The sequence below is a fragment of the Scyliorhinus torazame genome, chromosome 7 (genome assembly GCF_047496885.1).
Source record: "Scyliorhinus torazame isolate Kashiwa2021f chromosome 7, sScyTor2.1, whole genome shotgun sequence".
NCBI classification, from domain to species: Eukaryota; Metazoa; Chordata; class Chondrichthyes; order Carcharhiniformes; family Scyliorhinidae; genus Scyliorhinus; species Scyliorhinus torazame.
Genome location: NC_092713.1, coordinates 98,687,584 through 98,703,154, shown reverse-complemented (window position 1 = coordinate 98,703,154; position 15,571 = coordinate 98,687,584). Strand labels below are relative to the sequence as shown.

The window sequence follows — 15,571 nt, the reverse complement described above, 5'->3', positions numbered from 1 at the left end:
CCAAGTCTGGGATAGTGTGACGTGGAAGGAAACTTGCTAATGCTAGTGGTGGTATTCCTGTGTATCTGCTGCTCCAGTTTCTCTAGGTTGTAAAGGTCATGGATTTAGGAGGTGCTGTCTGAAGAAGCCCTGGCAAGTTGCTGCAGTGCAGCCACAATGCAACACTGGTGGAGGGACTGAATATTTAAGGTGGTGGATAGGGGGCCAAGTGTTCTACTTTGACCTAGACTGTGTTGATCTTCTTGAGTGTTCTTGGAGTTGTACTGATCCAGGCAAGTGCACAGTATTCCATCAGACTCCGTCACTGGTCTTGTAGATGGCAGACCACATTTTGGAGAGTCAAGACAAGAGTCATTTATCCCAGAATGTACAGCTTCTGACCTGCTCTTTGTGTCACAGTATATTTTGAGGTTGATCTAGTTATGTTTCTCGCCATTGGTGACTCCTAGGATGTCGAAGATGGGGTACTGAGTGATAGTAATGCTGTTGAGCATCATTATCATGTAGTTAGACTCTCACTGGTTGGAGATGGTCATTGTCTGACACTTGTGTGGTGTGTATGTTAACTGCCATTTTGCAGCCCAAGTCTGAATGTTGCCCAGTCCAGCACTTGCTGCATTGCTGGCACAGATTACTTAAATATCTGAGGAGGTGTTGAAGTAGGCCATTTTCCAAGATCATATTTTTATCTCATCTCATCAAACATTCTTCATTCATTGGACTGTTTTATTGGACCATCTTAAGTTTAGAAGTGGGGACATTCCATGTTGATTGCAGTGTTCAATTTCATTCACACTGTTGTAGGGGAAAATCCTTTGTACCAGTGCAGTCAAGAGGCCGAGTCTCAAGGCAAGGTTCAAAGCATTGGACTGTTTTATTGGCACCGTTTATAATGTGCCCACAATGCAGAACGGGACATCCAGATGGACATTCGTTTAAATCCCCTTCTGCACAGCTGAGAGACCTTTAATTCGAAATTGATGGAAGACCCTTGTTCTGCCCAGCAACAGCACGAGGCTGCATCTTAAAACGGCCCCCTGGCCAGGAGATCGGGATATCTGTGAGTCAAGACCCTGGCAGTGGGATATATGGCACAACTGTATTGCAAAGACGTATGAAAGAATGAAATAATATATTAATAAAATGGCCAAGGCAGGCAAAGAAACCAGAATAGGAGGAATAAAAGAAATGTATAAATTAGATTAGCGTCCCCCATACACACAGCAGGACAAAGATGACATTAACACCTCATCTAGCAAATACAGAAATAAACGCATAGCACAGCCACAGACATCGGAGGTCGATTTAGCTAAGGAGACACATCAGGGGGATAATGGGAAACACATTAAAGAGGGGAAGGACACTCGGAGCAAGCACAGATAATCTCATTAACACGAACACACTCCATACAGATGCAAATTGACAAGGGAGGGACACTAGGAGCAAGCACAGGTAATCTCATCAACACAGACACACGCCATACAGATGCAAATTGACAAAGATGCATATTCTCAGTTTAAACCTGTCTGAGAGATCTAAATCAAAACTACCCTTTAACTATTATGTATGAGCAAATGTTCCCGCTCGAATTTGGATTCCTATAAAAATCCAGAGCGAATGTGTAATTGTTGAGATCAACGTGGGCCAAGCCACTGTTTGAGCTGGCTGCGTGGGTTTCCCTGAAGGCTTCAGTAATTGTACAATAAAGAACAACGCTTTGAACCTTGCCTTGAGACTCGGCCTCTTGACTGCACTGGTACAAAGGATTTTCCCCTACAACAGTGTGAATGAAATTGAACACTGCAATCAACATGGAATGTCCCCACTTCTAAACTTAAGATGGAGGGAAGGTCATTGATGAATCACCTGAAGATAGAGTCATAGAAGTTTACAGCATGTAAACAGGCCTTTCAGTCTGACTTGTCCATGCCGCCCAGTTTTTGCCACTAAGCTAGTCCCATTTGGCCCATATCCCTCTGTACCCATCTTTCCCATATAACTATCTAAATGCTTTTTTTTTTTAAAAGACAAAATTGTACCCGTCTCTACTCCTGCTCTGGGAGCTCTTTCCAGACACTCACCACCATGTGTGAAGAAATTGTCCCTCTGGACCCTTTGTATCTCTCCCCTCTCACTGTAAACCTATGCCCTCTAGTTTTAGATTCCACTACCTTTGCGAAAAGTTGTTGACTGTCTACCTTATCTATGCCCCTCATTATTTTATATATGATCACCTCTAAGCCCCTGACACTCCAGAGAAAAAAGTCCCAGTCTATCCAGCCTCTCCTTAGAACTCAAACCATCAGCATCCTAGTAAATCTTTTCTGCACTATTTCTAGTTTAATATCCTTTCTATAATAGGGTGACCAGAACTGTGCACAGTATTCCAAGTGTGGTCTTACTGCCGCATGTTTAGTACAACTTTAGCAGGACATCCCAACTCCTGTATTCAATGTTCTGACCAATGAAACCAAGTATGCCAAATCCCTTCTTCACCATCCTGTCCACCTGTGACTCCACTTTCAAGGAGCTATGAACCTGTACCCCTAGATCTCCTTCTTCTTTAAACTCTCCCCAACACCTACCATTAACTGAGTAGGTCCTGCCCTGATTCGATGTACCAAAATGCATCATCTCACATTTATCTAAATTAAACTCCAATGTGCCGGTCATCGGCCCACTGACCCATTTGATCAAGATCCTGTTGCAATCCTAGATAACCTTCTTCAGTGTCCAATATGCCACCAATCTTGGTGTCATCTGCAAACTAACTAACCATGCCTCCTAAATTCTCATTCAAATCATTAATATAAATAACAAATAACAGTGGACCTAGTACTGAGCCCTGCGGCACACCACTGGTCACAGGCCTCCAGTTTGAAAAACAACCCTCTACAATCATCCTTTGTCTTCTGTCATCAAGCCAATTTTGTATCCAATTGGCTGCCTCACCCTGGATCCTGTGAGATTTAACATTATGCAATAGCCTTCCATGCGGCCGAAGACCTTGCTAAAGTCCATGTCGACAACGTCGACTGCACTGCCCTCATCTACCTTCTTGGTTACCCCCTCAAAAACTCAAATTTGTGAGATATGATTTTCCCCTTACAAAGCCATGCTGACTGTACCTAATCAGTCCTTGACTCTCTAAATGCCTGCTGATCCTATCTCTCAGATGGCTGGGCCTCAGCACTCCCCCGAGAACCTCCTGCAGTTATGTACTTGGGCTGAGACGATTGGCCTTCAACAACTAAAAGCTTCCTTTATGTTCGGCCTGACTTTGGCCAGTGAGAAGATTTCCTGCGATTCAACTCTGGAATTCTGCTCTTTTCTCCTTTGCACCAAGCCCGTAATGAGGTCTGAAGTAGAGTTGTCCAAACGAGCATCAGTGAGTAGATAATTGCAGAACAAGTGCCACTTTATAGCTGTCAATTACACTTCCCATCACTCACAGATGCTTAATAGACTGATCCGGCTCCAATTGTCCAAATTGTCGACAGGGCACATGTGGGGAATTTTCCATTTTGCCGGGTAGATGCAGGTGTTGTAGCTGCACTGGAATAGCTTGAGATGAAGCACAAGCCTTCAGCACTAAAGCCAGGTTGTTGGCTTGGCCCATAGCCTTTGCTAACCCAGCATGATCAATTCATTCTTGATATCACATGGAATGATCAAATTGGCTGAAGACTAGCTTCTTTGATGGTGGAAGAGGTCAAGATGGATTAATCACCTGGCACATCTGGCTTCAGCCTCATCTTTTGCACACACATGCTGAGTTTTGTCATCATGGAGGACAGGGATATTCATGGAAACTTTTCCCTCCATCAGTTATTTAATTGTTCGCCACTCACGTGTAGCAGGGTGCAGAACATGGATCTGATTTGTTTCTGGCATCGCTTAGCTCTGTTGCTGGCATGTTGCTGCTACTGTTTAGCATGCTTGTTGTCTTTTGCTGTAGCTTCACCAGGCTGTCAGTATATTATTAGGTATTCCTGCTGCTGCTCCAAGCTTGTTCTTGTACCAAGGTGGTAATAATGATGAGGTGAGGAATATGCGGAGCTCGGAGGTTACAGATTGTGGTGGATTCCAGTTCTGCTGCTACTACTGCTGACCAGCAGTGGCTCATGCTGCTCGATCCATGCTGAACCTTTCCCATTTAGCATGATGCTAGTGTCACACAGCAGACTTGGTCTCCTTTGTGCAGAAAGGACTTTTGACTCCATAACGATGGAGCTGTGGTCACTCCTACCAATAAAGCGAAGGGTAGATTGACAAGGACAGGAACATGTAGGCTGACCCCATGCTGACTCTCTCACTTCCTCCAACAAGCCCAGCCTGCAGCTCTCTTTTCCAGCATTCAAGGCAGCTCAGTTACTAGTGGTGCCATTAAGCCACTTTTGGTGATGGGCACTGAAGTCACCATCCCAGCTACATCCTAAGCCCTTGCCACCTTTGGTTTGGTACAACAGAGTGGCTTGTTAGGCCATTCAAAGGGCAGTTAGGTGTCAACTGCATTGCTGAGAGTCTGCAGTCACATATCGGCTGGACCAGCTAAAGATGGTCAGTAAATCAGATAGATTTTCGGACAATTTGGTTCTTGTATAGCCTTTATTAATGACACTTACATTTTATTCCACATATGAGGGAATTTGAATTCCCCATGCTAGAAAGTGAACTACTGATTCTGGATCATTAGTCTCAGCCTCTTGGTTACTAATCCAATTACATAACAAATTTGCTGTACCAATATTTAGTTAGATTATCCATTTAACTGGAGCACCTTATCTGCTTCACTTATAATTGCAAAATTATCCACTTGGTCAACTCAAAACGCCCTTTTCCAAACTGCATTATTTCTGACTTTTTTTCATAGAAAAATACATGACCTACCGGGAGACTCTAGAATGGGCAGTAACATTGAACATTTTCCTTCTTCTGGAGCATCTTTCACAAGGCCTCGATGTCTAGGTGGCTGCCATCCTTCAGTTATCACAGTACTGTACCTTGAGAATGAACAGCATCAGCACTGTGATAACTGAGCCAGGGTAGCCAGACAGTCAATGTAGCAGGGCACCCAGTAGTCAAAATTTTTCGCTGAAAAAGCAAAGATACATTAACCACATGCATATCACAAGTGACTCATAATTAAGTTTGAAGTGGGAAGGTTTTTAAATTTCAAGAAGTTACTTTCTCAAATTGCTCTGCTAACATTTCACTTGGTGCTTACTGTCTGAATCAGATTACAATTATCAGTTTAATTCCAGATTTTCAGTATCACACCAAACAGATGGTATGGGTGACAAAATTGGAAAGCTAAAATCTATAAATACCAAACCGTTTTAAAAAAAAATCTTGATCTCCTCAGGTACTGACAGCATTTCTATGCCCCGCCAGGTGACACATCAAACAATGTGACCAGCAAGTCAAATCTTGTCCTCAATCAGCATTTCCCGACATGGACTTTCACATGGGCCTCTGCCGAGTGGTCAGGATGGGGCGGCCAATCATTTAGGACTAAGATGAGGAGAAATTTCTCCACTCATAGAATTGTGAATCTTTAGAATTCTCTACCCAAGAGGATTGTGGATGCTCCAGTGTTGAATACATTTAAGGCTGGGTTAGCATGTTTTTCATCCCTTGTTGAATTAATGGGTATGCGGAGCGGGCTGGAAAATGGAGTTGAAGCCCAGGATCAGCCATGATCGTGTTGATTGGAGGAACATACTTAAATGGGCCTTGTGGTCTACTCCTGCTCCTAGTTCTTATCAGCAACCAGAGCTATTTCTTTGTCTTCTTAGCCTAGAGAAACTGAAGCCAGATCATGGTCCCCATTAGTGCACTATCCAGATGAGAACAAATAACCAAATGTGAACCAAGACAGAGCTGGTCTCTTTGGATCAGTTCGGCACAGTATGCTGCATTTAACTCATTAAACCATCATAGCAGATGGAAAATCCATTTTCACATTTTGTTTGCAAAAGAATACATGATGGTTACTAGACTTGCTTGGAGATTATGGGTAGACAACTGCATAGATAATCTTTGCCAATAGAAATATTAAAGTGAATAATTTGGAAGTATAAATTTAAAATTTATGGATGACTGCAAGCTGGATAATAGTTAATACAGACTAGGACTGCAACACAATACAGGAAAACATTTAAAAAGCCTGCAGAATAGGCAAATCAACTTCAATATAGGCAGGTGGTAGGTAATAAATTTTGGTAGGAAAAATAACTCGGCTGCATACTGTTTGGAATATAAATGTCTGAGTAGATGAGCAGAGGGATCTGGGGGTACAAATATCTAGAATTTACAATGCAGGTTAATAAGACCATAATGAAATCAAACAAAGCACCTCTACAGGGACAGATTTGAAAAGCATCAAAGATAGATTAAACTTGCATGTAGCATTGATTCAAACATATTTGGGAGTTCTGGTCTCAATATTATAAAAAGGGATAGGGAGGAATTGGAAAAGATGCAAAAAGGGTTTTCTGGAATGATACCAGAAACACCAGAAAGGTATAGTGGACAGGAAAGATTGTACAAGTTATTGTGGGTCTTTTCTCCAGAAAAAAAAGAGATGGGTGACTCGACACAGGAATTCAGGATTAAGAAAGGTTTTGATGTGGAGGAGTTATTTCCTTGGGGGAGGCTAGAAAAAGGGGCCATAAACATACGAGAGTCAATAATAATTCCAAAGAGAAATAAGGAGAAACTTCCTTATTTGCAGTGGTTAAGATGTGGTGCTCACTACTACAAAGAGTAGTTGGGGTGATTAGCGTGGGTGCATTTTTTAAGGTGAAGCTTGATAAATATGATAGATCAGGAAATAGAAGGATATGCTGATGGATTTGATGAAGGAGGCTTATGTGGAACACAAGCACGTGGAACAACCTGTTTCTGTGCTATAAATACCATGTCGTGTTTTGTGATGTAGACTGAATAGTGACACTCGATGGTCACTTTTAGAAACAATTCTTTATGATGTCTAACTGTAAACTACAACTCTACACAGCTACAGGACACTGACATTGTTCCTATGTTCACTCAAACTATCATGGGTAGCCAAGGAAGAATGTGGCCTGATATAAAGTCCCCCAATATCACAGACCGATGGCAGTGTATAGCACTGCTGCCTCACAGTGCCAGGGACCCGGATTTGATTCCAACCTTTGGTAATTTGTTTGTTCTCCCAGTGTCTGCGTGGGTTTCTTCCGGGCGCTCCGGCTTCCTCCCAAAGTCCAAAGGTGTGCAGGCGTGGTGGATTGGCTATGATAAATTGCCCCTTCGTGACCAAAGATCAGGTGGGGTACTCTTTCAGAGCGTTGTTGCAGACACAATGGGCCGACTGTCTCTTTCTGCACTGTAGGAATTCTACTATTCTATGAACATAAAATGAATTCTGCACCTTTTGATGCCCAAGAGCTAGGATATTGTCAGAGAATGTTTTAAAAAAATGTAAAAGCAGTTTATATTTTTAAAAAGTGTTTTACAGCCAACAAAAAAGACATTTCCTGTTGGTTTTGAACAGTTTCATTTTCAGCAACCTGTATGTTTTAAGTCACTTTACCCAACCGACCAATAAAGGCAAAACATACCACATCTGAATGTAGCCTGTGGTATGCAAATTGATTGGTGTGGAGTCTGGAAGTTTATAAACACTACTCTGTGACCTACATATAGCACTTCATTTTCATCAGCGACTTTATTGGTCAATGTCCTAGTTGTTTTGAAATATGATTTACATCATGTGTGAAAGCTACAATACTCACTGCCTACGCTGTTTCTACTTTTCTTTTCTCCTTTAAGGTGCTGGCTCTGAGTTACTGCCCGGAGATAGTGACTGAGAGATAATCCCGGAATTTAGCTGAGTCAAATGAATGTCAAGTATTCATAATGAGCCCATCTGGAGAACCAGATGTCTGACCATCTAATTCTGCTGCTACAGTTCCCAGAGGGTTGGCTGAGCTCCAAGACTCTCAGGGCTCAGGTTGGGCAAAGTGGGGGTTTTACAAAGCTTGACTGACATATTTGAGGTTATAAATTATTCTGTGATCTCTTTTGTCACTGTCTGTATGTTTATTTGGACACAATTAAGAGGTGTGAAGTGGATAAAGTTTCTGTTACTGATGCTATAATGGCCTTGGCTGATTGACACTTATGGGATTGTAGGAACAGTAGTCAGCACAGTGATGGGACATGGAGTTGCCATGGGAGGGAATGGAGGCCATGATGGTGACAAAAAGGGGGCATAAAAGTGCCACCAGGGGGGTCATGAGAGTTTGTGACTGGTGAGGGTTAGAGGACCTAACAACCTTTAATACAACTGGGATGAAATTCCAGAGGACCAAACAGGCCTTCTAGCCAGCCTGTCTCAGCACTTGCCCAGCCTGTGGCCGCCCATGATCTTCTCTGAAGTCGGCAGGCCCAACACTCTCCCAACCAGCCTTCCCAGGGTGACGATTGTACGTAACGGGGCCCTTTAATTTGAGGCAGGTTTGCCAAGTCAGGAAATTTCTCCAACTTGAGCTACCTATCTCGGTAGCGGAAATCTGGCCCTTAGATTTAAATCTTACCACCATTGATACTGGCACTTGACCTCCACCAATTCAGCCATTTTTGCTGAGTTATTGGTTATAGCACAAATGCCCCGAGAGAAAACTGTTCATAGTTTTCATAGAATTTACAGTGCAGGAGGCCATTCGGCCCATCGAGTCTGCACCAGCTCTTGGAAAGAGCACCCTACCCAAGATTTAATTTTGTTAAACCCATCATGTACAATACAAACTTTCCTCAGTGACCCAGCAAGTAAATGCATCTCTTGGTAGAATACGGAGTCATACAGCTGGAGCTAGATTTAAGGCCTTCATTCTCCAGAAATTGGTCTTCTCCTTCCCAATAAGGATTAGCATTTAGTGATTTGTTGAAATCTGCATATAAACAGAGGACAGAATTGGAGTTGGCTACAATGCCTCTGTCATTGAATAATCTGCCACGAGGTTCACCATGGCCTGTTTGAAGAGAGAAATTGCGAGTTACATAGCACTGAAAGGAGGTGCTAGTACATTGTATTTTCAGTGTAAATTTCATTCTAATTATTAAAAATGTCAGCGCTATGAGAAGCTTACAGATTGAGTTTTTTTGAAAGACAAGAGGAATGGTTTGGTTTGAACAAGTATGCCATACAAATAGAAAGTATAGGCCTGACTCTGCAAGACCAGGGATGTAATTGTGTGCACGCTGACTGTGTTGAGTGGATTTAAATAGATTGTACAAGTGAAGTGTAATTAAGCAAGAGGCCCATATTAGGCAGAGAAGTAGACAATAGTTTGTCTGGAACCGGAGTGAGGCAGTGAAAACACATGTGGCAATGAAGGTTTTTAAAAGATGTGTGCATCCAGAAAACCCATGGCTGTAACCCAGGTGGCCTCATTGGAGTTCATAGTTACTGAACTTGAGAGATTGTGCACCAAACCACACACTGCAAGGTGTTCCCAAACAACAGCAAGAGAGTGAGGGAAAGCAAGACAAGTGAAGAACCATTTCATTTTTCAGGGTGGATGGAGAGAGATGCAGATTTAGGTAGCGCTAATGCAGGAAATTCTTGAGGGGGTCTGCAGCTGTCTGATGGCTGTAGAGGATGGAGCTCAATAAGGCAGGGAAAAATGGCAACTCCGAAAGGAAACCACGAGAAGCATCATAGCACCCTGCAACAATGGTTAATCATCAGGAAGAGCTAAGTGCTAGAGGGATATTAAATAGTGAGAGGAATAGGCAATCACCTCTGCAATGCGAGTCGTGATAGAGGTCTTGTACTCCACATTCCGGGGAGGAGATATAATGGAGTGTTTATAGAAATTCTTAGAAAGGAATAGGTTGCAGCTAGAACTCAAGGTTTGATGGCAGAACCTACGATAATGGAAAGAATAAAATGCAGGTCTGGCAAGGACATCTGAAGGAGTTAGGAGGCAGGTTAAGAACAGGATCTCAAATCTAGGAATTGTCATTGGAGTGAAGCACTGCCTAGTACAGGAACAAATAAAGGGAGTGAATATGTAAGAGAGAAGGTTTCATATTCGCATGGCATTACTGCCACATCTGGGACAGGAGTGTGCACTGAAGAGGCAGCCCACGTTTGGAACAGAGCTGAACTCAATATACTGGGAGGCTAACTGAGTCTTTAGAGTGGGTTTAAACTAGTACAGCAAGGTTAAAACAAAATTATTTAAAAAAACAAGTAAAATTGACTACTTGGAAGGAAAGTTAAAAAATTAAATAAGGATATTGAAAAGGCAAAAAAATTGCAAAACCACAGACATTCGAACTAAAATGGGTGCATATCAATGCATAAAGTGCAGAAGTAAAATTGGAAAGCCAGACTCGAGTACAACAGAAAATGATGACATGGCTTCAGCTGTATCAGCAAAAGGAATTACATATACCCAAAGATAACATAAAACCTTGGGTAACGAAGAAAGAAAGGGAGGAAAGGTAGCCAAGAGTTCCAAGTAATGTCATAGCAAAAGACTGTAAAGAAAGATAGAATCTGCATTTAGATAATGCTTTTCACAAGGTCTCAAAAGCATTTCCGAGCCAAGAAAATACTTTGGCAGTGTAACTGCGAATATGATCTCAGAAACATGGCAGACAATTTTGTATAGGGTAGGAAGCTCCTAATAGCACTGCTAAAGGTCATGAGGAGCAAGTGGATATCGAAAACCAAAGATCAGGGAGACAACCACCATAATGAAATTAGGCTAATGCAAGAATGGAACGGGGGCGGGTGGGAGTAACAAATTATTGCATGATAAAATGGAAAACTGAAAATGGAAAACTGAATCAGAAATTAGAAACATTTACACAGGAAATGGAAAGTATATTCCAGAAAGCCAAAAAAGGGCTGTATTATCAAAGGCTGTGGTTTCTAGGATGAACATTAAAAACCCCATAATTTTGAAACTGTGAAAAGGATGAATGCTTACAGGAAACAGGTAGATGCTAATTAGTAATATACGGTTAAAAGATTAGGGCCAATTAGAAATGAAGGAAGCATGTCTCGTGGAGTGTGAGGCATTAGCAAAAACAGTAGTAAGTACTGTCAGTTTTCAGAGCGGATAGACTTTGCGATTACAGAACCATCAAAGACAGATGTAAAATAATTAGTGGCAAAAGAATAACTATACTGAAGACGTTACTGAAATTTAAGTGAGAGACATTACCAGAATCTGATAGTTTAGATGCAAGGAATAGAAAACAGAGGCTTCAATTATATTTTCTAAAATTCTATCAACGTAAAAAAAATGGACCACAAACTGGAGGATTGACATTCCTTTCTTCAAAAGAATGGACAGTTACTTTTACTTTGATTGTTGGCAAACTACTAAAGTCTACAACAGGAAGAAATTGCTAAATAGCTGGATAAACTTGAACTAATGAGGACCAGTCAGCACAGATTTCTAAAGGACTGGTTATTCTTTAATAATTGTATAGACTTCTTTGTGAATGTTCAAAACAAATATAGTGACTATGATACCTATGAATTCTCAAAAAATGTATTCAATAACTTATCTCAAAAGAAACTTGTGGCAAATATAATGGTACATGGATGAACGTAAGGAATGTAATTAAACAAATAAAGAAGAGCTTCAAGAACAGAAATCAAATGACAGGAATAAAAGGCAGCTTCTCAGGACAGAATTGTTGGAACAATATCAGAATTTTCGGATATCACCGAATTAGGGAGGGAAGCAAGTATTGAAAGATTGCTGCAAGGCACAGCAGGATGGTCAGATCAATGGTAGGTGAAGTGCATTGTGGAAAAATGGGAATTAATATGTTTTGGAAGGAAAGAGACAAGTTGACTGTTGCAAGGAAAAACACCAGCATAAACAAGACATGTTTATGTGCTATTGCATTCCAACATTCTTTAATAACCAGTAACTCTGGATAGTTTACGATGCAGCTCACATTTCCAACAATTTTCTGTTGAAAGCATTTAATCTATAATTTAGTTAATTCAACAGTCCCAAATATATGAGAAACCACAAAATGTTCTCAGTGGATTCCAGAAATAGAAAGCCAACAGCCTTCAATTTTCAATTTTTAAAAAAATCCTCAAAGCTTCGGCACAATCTATTTGAAATAAAATGAAAAATACTACATGCTACTTACGGGAACATTAATTTGTGCAAACATATTCCTTCCTCAGCAATAATAGCTAACTGAATTTGCCAAAGTCTCATGACTTGATATAGTTGATGTAAAAACCAACTGTATATTTGGCTCTTTTGCAAAGTCTGCAAGCGGCATGTTACCAGACAGCTGGTCTTGTTTTCCTACTCTGGAGTGACATTCCGCCTGTATTATGTCATTTCATCTGCAATGTCTAAAAACCTATGATTGACAGCCTCAGATCCAGGGAAAGGAGATGGAAAACTAAAACCAGCCAGAGTCCCCACACTTTATTAATATTAGTTTGTATTCTTATTGGACTTGGCTATGATTCCTTCCCCCAGCAGTCAAATTGTCTGGAATACTCAATAGTCACAAATGAAGGGTGGCCACTTGAGTGAGAGATCAGAGCGCTGAGTGCCGGAGGCAAAGATTCCAGCAATCCGCCTGGAAGTGTGCCTGTGTGAGAACAAAGGAGAGAAGTATCGAGTTTAGTTGTGAAACCACCCACAGTTAAACGGCACGTCAAAACTAGATAAGCACCACAAATCAATAATGGCACTCGGACGTGATTTTGCTGACCACTACGTGCCTATAGTGTGCAAAAAAAGGAGACGAGGTATGGTCCAAGAAAAAGGGAGGCAAAATCTTTGGGTGAGGCAAACAGTGGAAGGGGAGAGGAGAAACGGAAAATAAAATCAGCACTCCAGCATGTTGCAGCAACATTCACACCCAGTATATCTCCCACATCGCTGAATTCATGACCTCAGCTCATTATGGCTCTTTATGAAAGCAAGAGAGCAGTGGAAGAAATTGCCACATTCAAAGGAAATTGGAAGAGAAGTTCGCCCTCAGAAGCTACAGGAGGATGCTGGAGCAGGAGATGCAAAGGCCCAACAGCAGATTGTCTGTGCCACATTTTGACTACAAATGATAAGGGAGATCAGCTAACAGGAAAAGAACATGAGCAGACATGCTCTCTTCTTTTATTAATTAATGGAATACAGACTTTGCTCCAATGTGCCCTTGAGCAGGTAGAGGGGAGTTGCCTCATGAACTGCTGCAGCCCATCTATGTAGGCAAGTGAACAGAGCTGTTAGGAATTGAGTTCCAAGAACTTAACTCAATGATAGTGAAGGAATGGTGTGAGGGGTGGGGATTTGCAGGTGATGATGTTCCCATGCATCTGCTGCCCTTGTCCTGTGAGATAGTAGAAATTGTACATTTTGGAGGTGCTATCAAAGAAGCCTTGGTGAGCTGCTGCAGTACATCTTGTAGATGGCGCTCACTGTCAAAGCCTGAATGTTGTCCAGGTCTTGCTGCAAGCAGACATAAAATGCTTCATTACTTGAGGAATTGTAAATGGAACTCAACAGTGTGCAGCCCATGAGTATCCCCGCTTCTGACTCTTTGATGGTGGGAAATCATTGATGAGGCAGATGAAGGTGGTTGGCATTGAACTTGGCCCCAAAGAACACCTTCAGTAATTTGGCCTGGACTGAGATAATGACTTCAAAATAACCATCTTCCTCTGATGCACATGAATCTAGCCAAAGGGAGTTTTTAATTGCCACTGATTTGGCTCAGAGATACCACACTCGGTCAAATGCTACTTTGATGTGAAGGGCAGTCACTCTAACCTCACTCACCCCAGTTCTTTTGTCCATATTTGGTAGGAGGCTGTAATTTAAAAATAAAATAAATTTAGATTACCCAATTATTTTTTCCAATTCAGGGGCAATTTAGTGTGGCCAATCCACCTACTCTGCACATTTTTGGGTTGTGGGGGCAAAACCCACGCAGACACGGGGAGAATGTGCAAACTCCACACGGACAGTGACCCAGAGTCGGGATCGAACCTGGGACCTCAGTGCCGTGAGGCAGCTGTGCTATCCACTAGGCCACCATGCTGCCCTGGTCTGAGGCTGTAATGAAGTCTGGTACAGAGTGCTGAAATGTTATTCAAGTATTTGATGAATAGATGTAGCTTAAGAGGGCAATTGGCTGGATTGGATTTGTCTTGATCTTTTGTGGACAGGACATACCTGAGCAATTTTCTGCATTGTGGGTAGATGTTAGTGTTGAAACTGGATTGGAACTGCTTGGCTCATGCTCTAGAACTAGCTGTATCCCAAGTCTTCAGCAATACAGCCAGGGTCTTGCTCGAACCCACAGCGTTTCAGATCTACAAGCCATAAAAATGTCAGTGTTCATACTTGGGCTTCATAAAGCAAGGACGGCAGATAGATGCCTTCAATATTTAACAATAAAAGCAAATGCCTGCAGTTATTGATGTTGCATGTACAGATGGCTGTGAAAAAAAACACAATGGAAACATTAAGAATTTACAAATTAGTTTAGTTAATGAGGAAATGAGATCATCACGCAGGGTCACAATTCCATGGGGATTAGCAGCACTCTGGTCAAGTGAGCACACCTCATACAAGAGCCTAAACAGCGAGTGCCAACAGGCTACTTAACCACAGAGGCATCATGGCTAAGCCCAATATCCAGTCGTGACACTGGACAGTGATCAGGAGCATGGATCGGGGCTCATTTTCCCCCTCTTGACCCAGGGGCTCCGATGTCACTTCAACTGAGATCAGATAATTCAACCTTGATAAAACGATTGAGGAGACTCAAATATATTAAACAATAATTTTAACAATCGTTAATCATTAAATCTGAATACATCATTGGATCTGAATACAGCATCAGAGTTGTATTCTTCTTAATTATGTAAAAGAGAAATAAATGAAGCCACAATGTTTACTACCAATCAGAGATAGTACTTACAGTATTTGTTTAACCTTTAGAGGTATTTTTATATGCAAAAATTTCAATATTCCCAGATCTGGGATGGTTCTCCGGCATGTCTCTTGCAATCCTAGACCAAACACAAGATTACTTTGATTACTTATTCTACATATACACACCTTCTCCCCAGCAATCCCTCTCCCCTACTTACCCATACAATCGGTACACTGTGGTCATTTCTCCTCAATTTTTTTCTTTCCCGTTCCAAACTCCAAACATGCAAACCCAGATTCCTTCCTTCCCCCGGAGTTGTTTTTACATTTAAATCAACTTATTACAAAGTCTCTGATCAAACCCAGTTTTTCAAAGGATCTCAATCATGTGAAAAGCTCCTTTAGCTCCCAAGTCTCTTCCCCTTAAAATCAACAGATGTATCCAAACCTTTTCTCTTCATGGGCCACTCGAATGCTTACCATAAGGTCCTCGATTGACAATATAAAATTATCTTCTGTTACTTTCTACTAAAAATATAGGGTAGCTTTCTTAACCTTCCCCTGTTTCTGTCGTACTAAGTTTTCACCCTTCTCCCCGACCCTCGGTTTAATGCAACAAACTTTCTCCCCTGCCAAATTCCATG

The 15,571-nt window shown here is 41.7% G+C and overlaps 1 long non-coding RNA gene across 1 annotated transcript; it reads right to left on the bottom strand.

Annotated features, from left to right (window-relative positions):
• Positions 1–11,956: 11,956 nt before the first annotated feature.
• LOC140427308 (uncharacterized) lies at positions 11,957–15,043 on the bottom strand. Its single transcript, XR_011948458.1, has 3 exons — positions 14,974–15,043; positions 14,223–14,362; positions 11,957–12,636 (listed from the first exon to the last, which is right to left on the bottom strand). It is a non-coding gene; the product is annotated as an uncharacterized lncRNA (long non-coding RNA).
• Positions 15,044–15,571: the final 528 nt, after the last annotated feature.